General features: G+C 40.9%; 1 protein-coding gene across 4 annotated transcripts in view; it reads right to left on the bottom strand.

The window, feature by feature from the left end:
* Window positions 1–14,367, bottom strand: part of RGS17 (regulator of G protein signaling 17) — a 67,939-nt gene extending 53,572 nt beyond the window's left edge. For 2 of the 4 annotated variants that reach the window (XM_071435264.1, XM_071435292.1), the window contains exon 1: window positions 14,230–14,367. The gene's annotated coding sequence lies outside the window, so the exon portion shown is untranslated. Of the gene's footprint in view, window positions 1–13,545; window positions 13,702–14,225 lie in introns of those variants that run through there. The other 2 variants (XM_071435283.1, XM_071435274.1) reach the window with 2 other exon arrangements.
* Between the last annotated feature and the right edge of the window lie 3,182 nt (window positions 14,368–17,549).

Raw genomic sequence — 17,549 nt, 5'->3', positions numbered from 1 at the left:
AGCATGGTCTAATTGTTGGCTCCTATCTCCTCTGTTGTCTCTGGATCAAGGAAACTTAGTTGAACAGCACACATTTTTGAGTTTTTCAGGAGCAAATTCTAGTTGCAGATAGGAAAAGAAAACAACCTAGGTTTAGTGTGGGTTTTTGTTTTTGTTGTTGCCCATATGCCATTATTTATTGCATATAAAGGAATGGTTTTAATTTTTAAAACTTTTTTAAGGCAGGTTTTAATTTTCAACACTTTTTTTAAGGCAGATTCTTAATCTGGCTGAACAAAATTCTTACAAGACTGAATTCCTCAAATGCTGCAAACATCTTCTAATTATCAAAAGCTATTAGAAATCAGCTGATATTTTAAGAAGTGGTTCTAATACATTTATTTTTCAGTGTCCATCTCTGCTATTCCATACTTCCAGACTTTATCACTGTAGCCTTTTAATTCACCTGTTCTTTACTAATTTCCTTTTTTCTTCACTAACTAGCATCCAGATCCATGTTACATTCAGTACCATTCACTGCTATCTACTGAGATTTCAGTCTCACTGTCTATTATGCCTGTTTCTTGCCCCTTCAGATTTTAAAGGTCCTTTTCAACTTCTCTGTGTTCTCTCAGTCATGCTGGTTATTACTTCCACTCCTGAGATTTGTCCCTTCACCTGCACCATCTGGATAACCAATTCTGAGGTCTACACACTCTAAAATTTTCTGTCCCTCTCAATAATTCAGTCTGCCTGCTCCCCAAGTTCAGCAGTTCTTGCCTCAGGATGTAAGCAAGGAAACAGCTGGAGAGCCCGGGGCAAAAATCTCACAATGAATATAAATGTGGCATAAAAAGTTCTTTAGATCTTATGGAAAGGCTGTATGGAAAGCAATGAAACAACACTTAGCATCTCAATAGAAGATTCATCCCAGTTAGTGAATAGGATAAACTTCTGTTCTCTGTGGAGCTGACTCAAGCACTTCTTCCTTCAGGGAATTTTTTTTAGCTTTGTGGAAAGAGTTAGTAAGAATTAAATTGAACCACCTGCATGATCACAAAGTAAGATTTTGCAGATTTTTCTGCTAGAGTGAATGCCTGTGCTCATGTTTATTGTTTCATTGGGGGGAAATGTAGGAAGGAATTTTGCCCTACAATTACTGATTTGGACTAACATGTTTTTTCACTGGGGCAGACCTGGAGGCAAGTGATACTTTAATTTTTAAATGTTTCTCAAGGACAATCTAAATGTCTCAAAACTCCTGGAAGTTTCTTTCTCTGGCTTCACTTTAAGTTACAGCCTTACTGCCTTAATTGTGGTATGACCCATGACTTCTGGATGATGGTATGACATACCTGCTATGACAGGTTACATATCCTTGCCAACAGTATTCTGTTTAAATACACACCTGAAATTTTCTTTCTGGGGAGTTTCAGATTAGAGTCCTAGCAAGAATAAGCATGTGCTGAGGAACCCTTTGCTCTCTGGGGAAGAAGATGACAAGATTACTTGTGTCTGTGTGGAACATCACAACAGCAGCAGGACCAGGGAGGCCCAGGCACGTGGGTGGGATGTGCAGTGCCTGATGGAGGACCATCCACTGGATGCTGATAAGAAAAGGGCTAATTTTGGGCAGCCAGGCCATCTCAGTGTCCCAACATGCTTGTTGGGAGTCTCTGAGCTCCATACTGCCTTTAATAAACAGTATGTGCATACCTACAATCTCAGAGTAGCTGCTCCTTCTGATCAGGGAACACACATAGATAATATGTGTGACACTAACTGCCTGCTGGTATTTCATCCATGCAACATCTTAGGAAGGAGATGTGGATGAAGATGTTTTCCATGTGCTAACAGCACTGACCTTTCCATTTCCATTACACATCACTCAGAAGCAGTGACCAGGCATTCAAAATCTGAGCTGAAAGCCAAATTTAGACGTTTTCTGAATGGTTTTATTTTTGTTCTAACAATAAAATTATTTTTAAATAGAAAAACTAAACTGAACATTATAATTGCAGGAGAGTGTGGGAGGCAGAGCTGCCTGCTGATCACATTAAATGTTTGATCCTTATTCAGCCACCAAAGGCTTGGGTGCAGCCAATTTTATTTTTTTTTTTCTAGTTAAGTGCCTGTCCTGAGATAGTGTTATTTTTCTCAGTGCATAGTAACAGGTAGGATGTCAACAAGTGGAATAAAGGACATAGTGTGGTTATTGTCATTTCAAATCTCTCCTTGGCTCAAAAACCAACTTTTTAGGTATGACTCTGAAACCCTTATAAAGAAGAATGATCAGTTTCCATTCAAGTCTGCAAGTGGGTCAACATAAGAGAACTGAAGTCTGAGAACCATCATCAACAATCACCAATTCATCTTAGTGGCCCGGATTCTTCATTTCCTTGACAAATGTTTAATTTTCTCTTGTGATCTAACTTTTCTTTAGAAGGTGAGTCATGCACAACAAATCAAAATGATGACACTTTTGTTTGTCCTGTGCAATCTCATGTAGGTGAACCAGTGCATTTGCAACACAGTTGCTATTGCTGGAACCCTTCTCTTCTAGACACGTCTGTACTAAAATGTTACATCTCTATCTAGTTCCACAGGATACCAAGATTGAGAAGCACTTTTAAGTAACATACAGAAGAGTTTCCTGAAAGAGTTATTTTGTCTGAGAAGAGAAATTATACTAATATTGAAGCTATTTTGTATCCAAATCAACATGGAAATGTATTTTGACAGTGGACCGGAAAAAAAAAAAAAGACCCTTTAGGTTGCCCCAAAGTTCAGGTATGTAGGCGAATCTTCTCTTACACACATGACCTTATGTCTTTTGCTGCCACTATTCTCAGTGAGGATCCTACTGGGTCACACAGCACTCAAATTCAAGCAGCACACTTCTAAGATTGCTTCAGGTGTGAGCTGCACCTCGAATATTCCTTATCAAGGGATCCCCCTTACATAATCAGGAGAGAATGCTCATGGAGCAGTCACACAGGCTTTATTGTCTTCCTGTTCCAAGGAGCTCCACAGATGAGTTATGAAGGGAAAAGGCTGGAGGAGGGGTTTTGTGACTGGGAGGAGAGCTGTGGCCAGGACATTTGAGCCCCCTTGTTTCACAAGATACGGATTCTGCATTCTGAGTGTTCTCTTCATTTTTTCATGTCTGTTTGACCTAAAGAGAGTTTCTGGGACAAATGTTTAAAGGGGAGGGATATGAATGTGTCAGGTGAACAAATGGAAGGGAGGAAGAAAAATTTAATATGGATCATTGCACAAGAGCAAATGAAGAATAAGCAGTCTTTGAGTGAATGTGGCTGGAAATGAGAAAAAGGTCTTCAACGGGAGATCTGGAACAGCCTCTGGGTAAGAATAAATGTAAAAAAAAACCCAACCAACCAAACAAAAAAACACCCACCAAACCAAATGAAATAAGAAAACCCAAACAACCTTCTCCCCTCTCCCCCAAAAACTGCCACAAACCCAAACCAACAAAACAAAACAAAAAACATTTCCTGCTCCTAATATCAACTTGATCAAGAGAAGGAAAGAAAAAGTAAGAACTGGTTGATGGAAACAGAGTTTGGGATTAAATTAGCTAGGGTTTTTCCCTCAGCATACTTTTCTATTTTCCAGTGTTCCTAAAGTTGCTACTGTGGCACCTGCTGGAATCAGCCATGCTACTGAACAGAGCCTAACCCAGAGTTCTGCTGAGCACACACTGCCTGCCTGGTTCAGTAGCAGCTGATTTCCTTGGCACCCTGCTGGACACACTCTCTGCCTCAGAGGACAGGACTGTAGCACAATTTTAAACAGTACCTCACCTAAACAGCCCAAGGTTTAGTGTAGAAACAAACCAACAAAAACAGCCAGTCTGCTGTATGAATAGTACCCAACTTAGTTTTAAAACATAAAATACTCTCTTTAGGTTATTCTACATAGTACCTCACCAAATATTAAGCAGTCAAAATCAAGGTGTCTCTGGCATTCTCTGGGATGATCTCACTGCCCACCAGAACAATTTCTACTTAACAGAGCCTACACAGAGCCTTACAATCCTATGTTTAAAATGTGAATGATGATTAGCATTACTTGTAAGAATAGTTTCTGCCATAGAAGTCCACTCAATTTAATGGAAAAATGTCTTGAACATTAATAGCAATTCAATTATTTGGAGTCTTAAAACCCCTAAGAACTGTACCCCATCTGCAGCTAGACCTGCAATAAATTGTGCTTTCTGATAAATTTAGTCTTCATACATTAAAGCTCTTTCAGACCATATTTTCTTGAATTCAAGGAGACCTCTCCCCCATCTTTCAAGGGACATACAGTAACTTACTTCTTTTCTTTAAAAAATAAACTAAATTGCATTTACTTGAGCCATCAGCCTGCTTCACTTGGAGAAGCTAATTGGTGGGAGCTCATGCCACAGCTTATGGGTTTGTCCTCTCACAGTGACAACCAGAAGGCAATTAATTAAAAGTTTCTGAGGCTAAGTTACAAATGAATATATATAAGCGTATATAAAGTATATGACTGACATGGACTGAGTAAATCATCTCCCCTAGTTCTGATTGCATCCAAGATTGAAGTGTTGCTAACTTTCAGAGTAATTTGGGCTTAGAAATCTTATGCTGCCTTCATTATTAGAATTAGGTATCCATTGACTAATTAGTCTACTTCCTTTTGTTACCTGTAAAAATATTTTATTGCACTATAGCTGCGATATTACAGGAACTTATGTCATGAAAACAATCAAGCTAAAAGAAATGTGCATAGATTTTTTTTTTTAAATGCATAATTTGGAAAAGCTAGGACAGGTTTTATTCTGTTATCAACAGAACTGAGTTGACTATACTGGAGTTAAGTCATTTTATGAGGATGACAGATCTAGAGGTAGCAGTTTAGTGGATCCCCAAAATCCCATATCTTTTTAAAGAACTGATGAGCTGAAAGTTATGGGATATGTATATGCAGAAGGTATCTCATGCTACTTGCCATATGCTTCCATTCTCTCTTTTTCATTTTTTAAATGCAGGTTTACATTGCTCAACCATCCAAAGTCTTCCTGTTTTTGTAGTGTTTTGCTTACTGAGCAATTTTTTTTCTAACATGGCCCTAATTAATATTTTTCATGTTGATATTCAGATTACATATTCAAAGGAGAAAACTGGAGAGGTTTTACCCTGGTCATCTTCAAATGAGTAAGAATACTTGATCAGAAAGACTAACTTCTCATTCAGCTGCAAATTCCCAATTTTGTCCTGGAAATTGTCTGCATATGAAGATTTTCTGGATCTTAAGCTCTCTCTGATTTCTATATATGAGCATTACTTTGGTAATAAGGAAGCTGGAGTAGGAGACAAGATTCTTAATGTTAGATTTTACCCCTTGAAATCAACAAGAATTTTGCCCTGTATTTTTAATTTCTGCATCTGCCACTATTTTACTGTGTGATCTTCTAATTGCTTAATTGATATGTAGCTGCATTTCTGTTCCGTGAAAAGCAATAATGCTGTCTTAGCATGAAAAGGTAATTTAGTGGTTGTTTGAAAGGTGAGCTTGTAGAAAGGAGCATGATGGAATGATTAAAAAGCACTTATTAGGTCTAAATTGCCAAAATCTGGAAGGACAGAAATAGTCTTTTCATAATGTATTCTTTATTTATTCTTAGTGCTTGCTAAATTGCTAGATTCTCAGAATAATAATAATATGATGAGTAGTCACCTCCTCTTTTACTATTTTCATCTTTCTGGATTCTCTATTTTCTTAAAAGTTCCTGAAATATCACATTGTATGAAACCAGGACACTGTATTTTAAACCAGACATCATATGCCTGACCAAGAAAAATGCTCAGCAGAAGTAAGGTCATACAAGATATATAACTTTCCTATTACCTCATGCACGTACAGATAAGAGCAACTCACCTTTCCTAAACTTTAGACTTTCTTTAAAAATATGTTCAAACAATTCTCTCTCCTGTTATGTATGAAAAAAATTAATATTGAACATAAATCATGACCTCCTGTCCCACGGGTGTGATAGAATATTAATAGTAATAAACACACGAAGGACTTAAGTGAACTCAGTATAGTTAAAGCCATTCAATATGAGTTATGCTAAATACAACTTTTAAAACCATATATATTTGAGATGGGTATGAGATGGTGATATTAATATTTTATATATCAGATTTCCAAATTTATGGTATTTTCAATATAAATATGTTGACTTCTGTAAGGGAATACAACATTATGATTCTAGAATAAACATGGTAAAAGTCAACATGATAAACATTCAATGTATTAAAAGCTGATAAATTTCAATCTGAAATTAAACAGGGGGAATAACTATTAAGCAGGTGTGTTACTAACTGGATCCTTCAAGCATATGTTCATTTGTACAACCTGACAACGTACCCCTCTGTTGTGAACAAAATAGAAGGAACTATAAAAATCTGCAGTGTTCTTGTTTGTGGTAGGTGAATATCAAGGGAACAACACAAGCTAAAAAATCTCAGCAAACACTGTTTCCTTTGGTCAATACCATATTCCTGACAAGGAAGAATTCAGGCCAGAGGCAGAGAGATGTGATGGGCCTGTACTGTAAAGAAACAGTTCCTGGGTTTGTTCTCTGGCTCTGAGGCTAAATGGCCAATTCAGTTTCATTTGTACAATTAGAGTCACCTGCTCTGCATAACAGGACAGTCTCATATTAGCATTTTATTGGGAATGATCCCTGGAATGTGGTAACTTTCCAGTCAGGTCTGGGACCATCCTAAGAACTCAGTACATAGGCAATCAAGTTCTGGTGCAAAAGCTCAGGCTTCTGTTAGTTTGCAGAGAAAAAAATCTGGGACTCTTATTAAAAACTGAGAGTCTTGGCAACTAAAAGAAGTGCTCAGTGCAATCCTGCACCCACAGGAGTTGTGCTACCTTGGCTGGTACCTAAAGCCAGAATCTTAGACAGCCACACGAACACCATGTTACTGCTGTATTTTAGTACTGACTGCTATTGAAACAACAGCTGTGATTTCCTTGGATGGTTACTGATCAATTGAAGCAGGTTAAGAAGAGCTAAGACAATGGTTGAAGGACTATGGAACGTATTTGGTGGTAAATGTCTTCAGGAGCTATTTAGGTTAAAAATAGAAACAAATTAGGAGTGCATTTCTCAGCTTCTGAGTAGTTTGTACTTCAGGATGCAAGATGATAGATAATAGAGGTAAAATAAGGTAACTTTCTTGTTAGTTCTGCTTTTACTAGATTTTTCAAGTGTCTGAACTTTGTCAGCTATCTCTATCCTAGTCTGCAATCAGCAGTGTAGGCATAGGATTTGAGACAGATGCTAGATATGGGATGGTCCTTCTGCAGAGAGAGCTGAGGACAAATCCAATAAACAGTCAGATTTCTGTGTTCTGAATCACTGACCAATGCCCAGTCCCAGCTCAAAGCTGCTGCCTTCATAACTTCATAGTTTATGAAGTACCACTCATTGGTTATAGGTATTCCCTCTATCCTTTCAAGATTCTCACCACATGAGTACTTATTTCTTTTGTGGTTGCTCTGTGACTTAATTTTACATATCAAATAACCAAAAATTTGAAAGCAGCCTTGTCTATTCTGGTCAGCACAATGCTTACCATACAGCTGAGATTCTGTTTATTATCATCTGGGTTTTTTTAAATTGTGAGGGTCAGTAAGTGTTTATAAAAGTACTTGGACAAATGTAATATATAAAATAGTGAAAAAATTCTACACACGAGATTCCAGTTACCAGGTTATCAGATATATCAAACTGTATCCATTAGATGATCAGACCATTATAAGACAACTGCATTACAACACAGTAGATATATTTTTAAACCATTCTACATGAATGATAAAAAAAAAAAACTTTTACATCTCACTCTTCCCAAACCCACCTTGAAAGCTATGAAGCATCTGATTAATATTTTAGGACTTTGTAATTTCTGAAGATAATAAGACTTGAAAATAAAAGTACCTTTTGGACACTGACTAATTAGAATGACACTTCCCACCTACATTCATTAAATCAAGGCTACTTGTGAAGCTCTTGTACAGGAAGTTATTATTCACTGTTCTCAATTTTCATATGATGCAAATCATTGAGAGCAGAATCTACACTACCCAAAGGTCTGGTGCAATGTGAATATCAGAGAGCATGTGCTGCCTGCAGTACTGTCAAAATAAAGCAAAATGGATAAGAAATTCCTTACTTCAGAAGGTTGTTCCCATTAAGCAAACCATAAACATTAACAATGGTATCAAAAATTTACTATACATTACTTCACTATGAGGCCAGTGAGGCACTGGAACAGGTTGCCCTGAGAAGCTAGGGATGCCCCATCCTTGGAAGTGTTCAAAGTCAGGTTGGATGGGTCTTTGAGCAACTCAGTCTAGTGGAAATTGTCCTCGTCCATGGCAAGGGGAACTGCAACTAAAATATATGCAGGGGCCCTTGCAGACCAGATATTCTATGACTTCCCTCTAATTTAAGTTTTTATGAGAGCAGCATATATACTGATACTAATCAGGCAGTGGTGCTGTGAGAAATGTCAGGGCTTCCTGCAGCTCCTTGCCACAGCTGCCATGTGCCTAGGACACAATGCCTCTAAGGGTGCTCACTGTTCTGAAGTCTCTCTCTTGAAAGCTGTCTGAACTACAGAATCAGAGAACCACAGAATCACTGAGCAGTTTGGGTTGGAACAGACATTAAATATCACCTAGTTCCAACCCCCCCCACCAGGCTGCTCAAAGCCATGTCCAACTTGGCCTTGGAAGCAGGTATAAAAGTGCTATGCTAAGGATACCATGACACCCTCCATCCCTGCTTCCTGGGCTTTAATTGCTTTCTCTCACAGGATTATTTTACTTTAACTTACATGAGCTGCTGATAAATGAAGACATTGTTACAGCATACCATAGCACAGCAAAACAAAATACAGCAAAAACATAATACAGCAAAACTGCCCAAACCATATTCAGCCTCCCTAAAAAAAAAAAAGACCTCGAGTCTTGCTTAGAAAGGTGACATAATCAATTAATCAGGGATCTGAGACAGAGTGGCTGAGTCCTTTAAAGGCAGTGCTACTGTGACAGTCTCTCTGCTAGTCTGTATGCACAGAGATGGGCTGGCTATATACAGTGGTTCAGCTTGTGATCTCTCCTATTCCAGCAAGCACAGAGCTGGCATCACTGGAGAGAGCAGCCAAATGAAGCTGCTCTGGTAGCAGAGGCTACATAGAAGTGTTAATGCCTCACTGTCTAATTTACCCCTTTCTCACTGAAGAACGTAGGTGAGATATATATTGGTTTTGTTTGGAGAAAGATTATGCAGCACAGACGTAGTATTTAAGGTGTGTGCATGTTTTCAATGCTTGGCTGCTGGATTTAAGATTTTATTTCTGCTCTATCTCCCTACCCGTAATTTCCCACATACATTCTATTTAGATATTTACTGATTTCTAAGAACTTGCTGCTATTGGCTTACAAAGTAAATAATGTATGAATATTTCTATTGTATGGAAGTTAAGATGCATTTCATTTATATTTTAGAAGCAAAGAATTTAAAGACAAAGCTATGATTCAAAATTTTTATGATGCTATGATAGAATCAACCTTAAATTGATTAAAATACTCCTATTTAAATCCAGATTCTTTAATATACCAGAACAACAAAAGTTTTTCAAAGCCCACAAGTCATTTAAATTGAGTTTACATCTATTTTGCATCCCTGGAGCAGTGCAAATTAGAGAAAGCACACTAGGGAATTGAGCCCTTACGTCGGTTTGGTCAAGGCACAGGTTACATGGTGGCTGGGCAGGAGGAGCAGAGCAGACCCCCAGTTCATCTGTTTGTGTGCTTCAAGCATTCCCCAAGGTCCCTGCCACCATCACACCACTTGGCTGCTTCCTCTGTGTGTGCTAGAGACAGCAGCCATGCCAAGGAAAACCTTTTGAGAGCAAATACCCGACTTCAAGTGGAGACACAAAATCTCTGTAGAAAAGAGCTCTCTGAAATGGTTAACTTTCCAGAGAATCAGAGTGAGACACACATGCAGCTCACTTCCTCAGACCCTCTGCAGCCAAGACCTGCAGAAGTGCCAAGCTGAAGTGCTGGGCTTCTTTGGAAGAGTCAGCAGCAAAGCTATTCACACAACTCTACTTACAGCCTATATAGCCATAGCCATTAGCTATAACCACGAATAGATAAACTTAATTACAACTTAATCTATTCACTTGTTTTTATACCCTATGCACAAGCTTTTAATTAATTAATGGTATGGAAAGTTTGATTGCATTATTTCATTATAAAAACTACTTAGAGGAAAAGGGTATGTCAACAGAAATGCTAAGTTTTGTGAAGGATTTATTTTTAATGAATTTTAGCTCAAGCCAATTAGCACATGAATTTTATGTTCTTAGAAAACTCATCCTGTATTCATAGAATAAGCACTACTAGTATGGTAGGGATATATTTTTCACTGTAAAAGCTGAAATCTTGGTATGAGTGCAAAATAAATCCCTGGCATCATGAAGCCATGACCAGGAGGGAGCTAATGGAACAGTGATGAACATCTCTGTAAGAGCTAATAGTGTCTCACTTAGTACACTTCTCGTGTATTCCTAAAAATCTCCCTACGTTCATAGTTAAAGGCATGCATGTGAAGCATACAAGTAAGAGAGTGCTATTTAAAAGTACTAGGATTGTAACATTTATTTAGGGTAATGTATTTTTAGTGAACAAAAGTGTATATACCATTTATATACATCTACGTATATATGTGTTTTGCTACATATACACCACTTGTAAGTAGAAAATCATGTCTGAGACTGGAAGCTGACATTCCTCCTATCCTGTCCCCATAACAATACCACTCAGCCTCTCCTCCTTTTAGTCTTTTGGGAGATGGGGATTAACACATTTGAGGTTTCCAGCATTTTATTTTTTTGAAGAATTTCACAGCTCATGGGTTTTTACCCTTCTCTACTGTATCACATTCTGCTGTGAATGTGTTGCTCCAAGTTGTGTCTGCTGCCAAATTAAAACTGTGAGAACTTCTGTGTCTTTGGGTCTGGGTTGTGCTTTTGTAGTTCCCTGGTCTCCTATTCCTTTACTATTCTTATGACAAAATCAAAGAGGAGCTACCACTGAGATCAGGGAAGTATTCTGCAATGTTAATCTGATCAATACCTCCTCAAGCAGGACTGAATTCAGGAGCACTCTTCTGAAGAAGAATTTGTGTTATAGCTCCTTACAAATCAGCTGCATTTCATGGCACATTTAAACTTTCCTTTTGAAACTGTGCATGTTGATGCACATCCTTATAATGAACATTACACAGAACAATTATAAAATGATGCTACTTCAAATGTACAGAGTTCATATATATATATATATATATATACACATATATACATATATACATATATACATATATATATGCGCCTTGACATACAGCCTGCATTTTGTATTTAATATACTTGTTAAAAAATAAGAATTGCAGTTAAGAATAAAATATTTCATCTTCTTTTCGGGGTAGGTAGAAAACTGCATTGGGATAGGGAATTTTTCACCAAGCTGTCAGTCAGATTTCAATTCAAATCAATAGTGCAGGGAGTATTTTTCAACAGACAGCTTTTCAGTAGCCTACTTGAAACCAAGTTCAAGGGTTCAGGGCAATTCTTTGTACATAAGTGTCCATGTTGCATAACAAGAAGAAGAAGAATTATTCTTATCTGTAGATTTCAAGAAAAAGACCAAGGGCTGAGTACAGCTTTACAGTCCTGGGCAGGCCTCTCAGCTTGGTGATAGGTAAAATGAAGGGACCTGACCTGCCAGTGCTGTACCTGCTCTGGTTTCAGAGAACACTTCCTGGCACCTTACGTAGACACAATATGTGCTCCCTGTCAGCTAGGGAGCACTGAGTGAAATTACCAGGCAGCAGGTTCATAGCAAACAAAAGGAAGTAGTTTTTCACACAAATCATAATTAAATTTTGGTGCTCATTTCCACAGAACAGGGTTGAGACCAAAGCATAAACAGAGTTTTTAAAAGGGAGTAGGGAAACTCAAATTTTATTATATATGATGGTCTGAGAGCAACCTCCAGTTTAAGAAATCCATGTTCTGTGTGTTGCTGAAACTTGAAAGGATACGCCAGGAAAAGATCCCTGTATGCCAGTCCTGTTTCTTACGTTTTTCTCCTTCAGCATCTGCTAATGACTGTAGTCAGAGCCAGGATATTGGACTAGATGTTCAACTCACTTTAGCAATTTATTTGATCGTATTCTTTTAATTAAATTATGTTCTTATTTTGGCTACTTAAAAGGATTTAAGGCCTTGATGGAGAAAGGCATTTAAATGCTTTAATGCTCACGTTATTTCAGGGAGGCGAGTACTTGAGTGTATCATAGCATTTGCGTTTTAGGCCATAAAGTTACTGGGGTGGGGCTCACCCATCTTTTAATAGGACTTTGCTTTTTCTGGGTATGAGCTAGAATAAAAATATGTATTTGATAACAATGTAACAGAGTGCAACACTGTTTTTCTATAATGGTTAAATAGGTTTTTTGCCTAAATGGCTTGTGCCACAGGTAAATTTCCCAGTGATTTATGTAAGGATGATGACACTAGCATCAACTGATGTGAAAAAGAATCAACTTCCTTTATAGAACTCCCAACATTTGTAATGCATGAACATTACATTTGTAGGAAGCTATTTTTCACCTGTTACCCATAATAGTATTGCCAGCCAATATGTAACTTATATTTACCTAGAAGGGTATTTCAGATTTCATCCATTTTGCAAAAGCATCCTGGCTGCAAACCTATGACACACGTTGGTGAAAATCCAGATACAGAAACGAAGAAACTGAATACCGAAAACCATAAATCTCACCCCTGCTATTTCTAAGCCTGGCAGCACCAGTAAGGTTTCCTTCTACATCAACAAGAAGAGATAGAGATGAACGTTAGGCTGGCAGCCGAGCCAGCGAGGCAACCTCGGCATTCTTAATTGCGGGCGGTTCCATCCCGAGGAGAGGCGCAGCCCCGCAGGAACAGCACACGGCGGGTCCGAGCAGCGGCACCGCATCCCCGCCGCACCGAGCGCCGCGGCGGCGGCGGGTGTTCCCGGCAGCGCGGGGAAGCCCCGCTCCGCTCGGGGCCGGGCACGGCGCACCGGGAGCATCCCTGCCGCCGGCCGCGCCCGGCCACCTGCTCCTCCCGCGGCCCCCGCCCGCCTCCCGCCGACATTTCCCGGGGAGGGGCGGGAAGGAGGCCGGGGCAGAGGATGGCGGTGCCGCAGGGCACGGCGGGCGGGGGAGGCTGGGTGCCGCCCGGGGCTCCGCGGCCGCTGCCCCCGGGGGTTCCCCGGCCCCGGTCCGGCCCGGCCAGGGGGGGCAGCGAGAAAGGGGGCAGAGGGAGGGATGGGAAAGCAACTCCTGATCTTAGAGCAACGACTCGCTTGCTCACCCTCACCTTCCGCCGGCTCCTCGGATTGAAATAACAACAACAATAATATTAATAAAAATTACACCACCTCTCCTCGCGCGAAGCAGACCCCACGTTACAGGCAGGAGAAGGTCAAGAGGAAAGACAGGAGCAGCGCTGCCTCGCCTCCGATCTGGCGGCTGTCACACCGCCAGCCCGTGTCCCCGGCTTCCCCGGGGGCGGCCCAATCCCTCCCCCTGCCGGGCTGGGCAGCATCGCCCGGCGCGGCGAATGCCCCGCGGCATCCCCAACACAAACCGGGGGGCGGCGGAGATGGGGGGCGCGGGTAGAGCCCGGCGACACCTCTCCCCACCCCTTTGTGCATCGCGGGCACAACACACACACACACACACACACACACACACACACACACACACACTCCACCTTGCAACCTCGGCGCTGAAGCCGCCCGTTGTTACACACGCACACACAGAGGCACGCTTATACACACCCTGTCACCCCGAGAATACATTTTCTGTTGCACTCTACCGCCCGCCATCCATCCATCCATCCATCCATCCATCCATCCATCCATCCATCCATCCATCCATCCATCCATCCATCCATCCTCCCTATGGTCTCCCTCCCTCCTTTTCCTCTTCCCCCCGCACATCCCTCCCTTTGGTCGGTGTGGCTTTCCCCCCACACACACCCTTTGCATCACTATAAAGCAGACATTTTGGTGCCGTTTATCACGGTTCAGGCTGAAATAAGCGCGGAGCGCCTTACCCACCCCCGCCCGGCTGCGTGCAGTTGGCGCTGAGCGATCCCGGGAAGGGCTGGTGCGGCTCGTCCCCTAGCGCAGCTGCTCCGCTGCCATCCGCCCAACTTCAGCACCCAGCCGGCGGGGAGAGGGCGGGAGGCGGCGGCAGGCGGGCGGGCAGGGAGGGAGGGAGGAAGGGAGGGAGGGGGGCAGCGACAGAGAGAGAGAGAGGGAGAGGTTGGGAGGGAGGGAGGGAGGGAGGGCGGCGGAGACGAAGGGCGGGCGGGAGGGTGCGAGGAGCGGCGCGGAGCGGGGAGCCCCCGCACATGCGCTCTGCCGCCGGCGGCGGGAGTTCCCCGCTCGGCGCGGCCCGGCGGGGGAGGCACGGCCCACCCCGGCACGGCCCGGCCCACCCCGGCTCGGCAGCGCCGCCCGCCCGGCCCGGCCCGCTCGGTCGCAGGGACACTTCCCGGCAGCCAGGGCCGGGGGACTCCGCCGGCGGAGCGGCAGCATCCCCGCTGGTGGGCGGGCAGCGTGCTCAGTAAAGCGCTAGAGGTGCCGGGCTGCGGTTTTGGTTTTATTTTGGTCCCAACATCACTATGTCCAAATAGATAAAAAAAATAGAAAGTCCATAAACCGCTATCCGACACTTTATTCTCCTCTGAAGCCAAGGGAGAGGCAGGGATTTAGTGGCCAAGTAACTTTTTGATGGTGGGCACCTGAAGCACAGTTTGGGAATAAAGAACCAGAGTGGATCTGCATGGATCTGTCGGTGTCAACCATGAGAATCAAGATCAGGATGCTCTGAAAATCTGACTGTGAATCCGGAATCCTGACAGGTTTTGCCAGTTAGTTTGTCCCATCTTTCCAAACTCCAGTTTCCAAATTTTGGCTCAATAGAGAACGTTTTTTAGCTTTCCTTCTGCACCTTAGAAATCTGAGCCTGATATGCCTCCAGGTAACAGCACTGGAAAAGTACATGTTTGGCATCTGGATCCTGTCAAATCATGCCATGAATCCAGAAATGTTAATAACTCAGGAGAGGGCACATTACTACATTTACCATTTCACTAAAACAGCCTGGCAAGGTGGTACTAAAAGCACAAGGCTGCATTAAGGTGGTTGGTTCTGTGGCTTGCCATCAATGTGTACCAATTCTCTTTGCAAAACTGGTCAATACACCTTTGTATTTCATCTAGAGCCCAAAGTGGAGTGCTGCATAAACTGAAGCCAAAATCACACATATGTTAGTAGGGCTGAAATTAAAAGGATTTAAAGCAGTCCAGAACAGCTAGCTTCCATGAGAGCTGTAAGAGCATAGGCACATCAAAACAAGCCCGGCTCTCGGGAATCTGTACTCAAAACACAACTAATTTAAAATGTGACAGTAGCAGCCATGGTTGTCTGGTTTACTTTTTGTCTTCTGGGATAGAAGCTTCAGATTCTGAATCTCACAAGGACTAAAGTCAGTGTTAATCTCCCAGAAAGTCTCTCCCCTTAAAACCACAACTTCTTTTTTCTTCTGATCTTAATGCTTGTGAAGAAAAAGTCCTTCAACTTGAAGCCACAACTCAGTCTGATTACCAAAGACTATTGGCATGACAATTTGGTAGTCTTTATGACCTAAGTTATATTCCCTATCACTAGAAACAGTGCTCAAAAGAGTATTGGAAAGGATAAAATGTATCTCTGAAGCATTAGCAGTGTTTTATATTTAGTTAATTGCAATGCTTACAATCTTGACTATCTTTCCACTGCTTTAAGGAGCTCCAGTGCTATTCTAAGGCCTCAATTGGGAAAAACCTCCATATTTAGGAAATAATTTCAAGAGTTTTTTAACTTTAAACTCATATGTTGAAGCTTAATGACTTCACAGTAAAGAATGTGAGGCTTCATACCCGCTTAATATTAGGAAGACAGCTCCACTCTGACAAAAACTATGAAACCAATCAAAGCAAGCATCTTCTCCTACAGATTTAGTATCTACACTGAAACGTTCAGTTTACAAGGGAGTCAGTAATGGGAAACTGAGTAATGGGTAGGATTGAAGGAAAATAATTTTATCCATATATCAGAAAAATACCAAATACTACAAGTTTGAAAATGCTATGCTTAAAATTTTAAATTAATAAAAGACTTGTGCTTTTTATTACTCTCTTAATCTTTCCCACAGCTCTGAACAAGCCCAGCCATTCCTATTTACCATAGTTTCCTGCACTGAAGCCATTCCTTGTTGTTGCTTGAACTCCTGTTTATAAACCCACTTCCTTTCAATAGCTGTTCAGCTGCTCTGTTCTGGCCACTGCCTAATCCTTGTGCCTATTTTAGAGCCCTGCCATTGCTCTCAATGACTTTTTCTTCCAGGCCTTTCAATCCTCTCTCCCTGGTTTATGGGTTTTGTTCCATGCTTCTTTGCATTTCTTAATCCAAATGGTTTACTTACTACCATTTATTCCTTTTTTCCTTTTTGTTTTTATTAATTAAAACCTATTTGCATTGTTTTTCCAAAGAATTTTCACTGTCTTTTGAGAAAAGGAAAAAATGGAGAAATGGAGAAATGTATTATAAAAGAACATGTGAAAATCTATAACATGTACTTGAGAAGGTCTTCTGGAACAAAGAGTCCAAATAAATCAAATAAAATCATTTTACTACAACATTGTGAGGTTAAATGTCTGTAAAATTCCTATTGAATTTGATGGGGGTGAAGCTAGGTTCCTTATTTTCCAGTATTAAGTCTGCACTATTGTTAGTTGGCTATATAATTTCAGTCAACTTCCTATTTTACCTGTAGGAATCCAGGCATTTAAAACTTGTCATGGTCATGAACTCTTTAAGGTGACAGTCAGTTAATAGTATCTGCATATATTCAACATAAAAGAAATCAAAGACTAACATTAAAACAACTCAATAGTTGAAGACCTAATATTAATCATAAAGCCATGATCTTATTTTGTGGCCCCAGCATGACTTTAATGTGATACAAAATGGAATATTTAAAATGTGTTTAAAATGCAGATCATATACATTTTTTTCTCTGTAAGCAGCAGTACTGTAGTAGCTTAAAAACACTTATATTTGTAGTATCAGCTGGGAAGTGGGTCAGGAAAATGTCCTGCAGTTACAGAGATGTATTTATGTGTATTTATGGTCTACTTCATTCAAAAAAATGAATCTTGAATCTTTCTTAGTTATGTCTGTGCAATACTATGGTTCTTTTTCAGCTGTGGAGTTTTTTTACATCTATCAGGCTATCTAAAGCTACTTGACATTATTAAGATGCATTTAAAGAACTAAATAGACCTTTCTGTGCTGCTACACATAAAACCATGAAAATGAAAAAAACCCGA

This window comes from Agelaius tricolor, unplaced genomic scaffold (genome assembly GCF_023055355.1).
Source record: "Agelaius tricolor isolate 1412-34295 unplaced genomic scaffold, bAgeTri1.0.p SCAF_1, whole genome shotgun sequence".
In the NCBI taxonomy this organism is placed as follows: domain Eukaryota; kingdom Metazoa; phylum Chordata; class Aves; order Passeriformes; family Icteridae; genus Agelaius; species Agelaius tricolor.
Note: the sequence above shows the minus strand (reverse complement) of the source record. Positions and strands in the feature narration are given on the sequence as shown.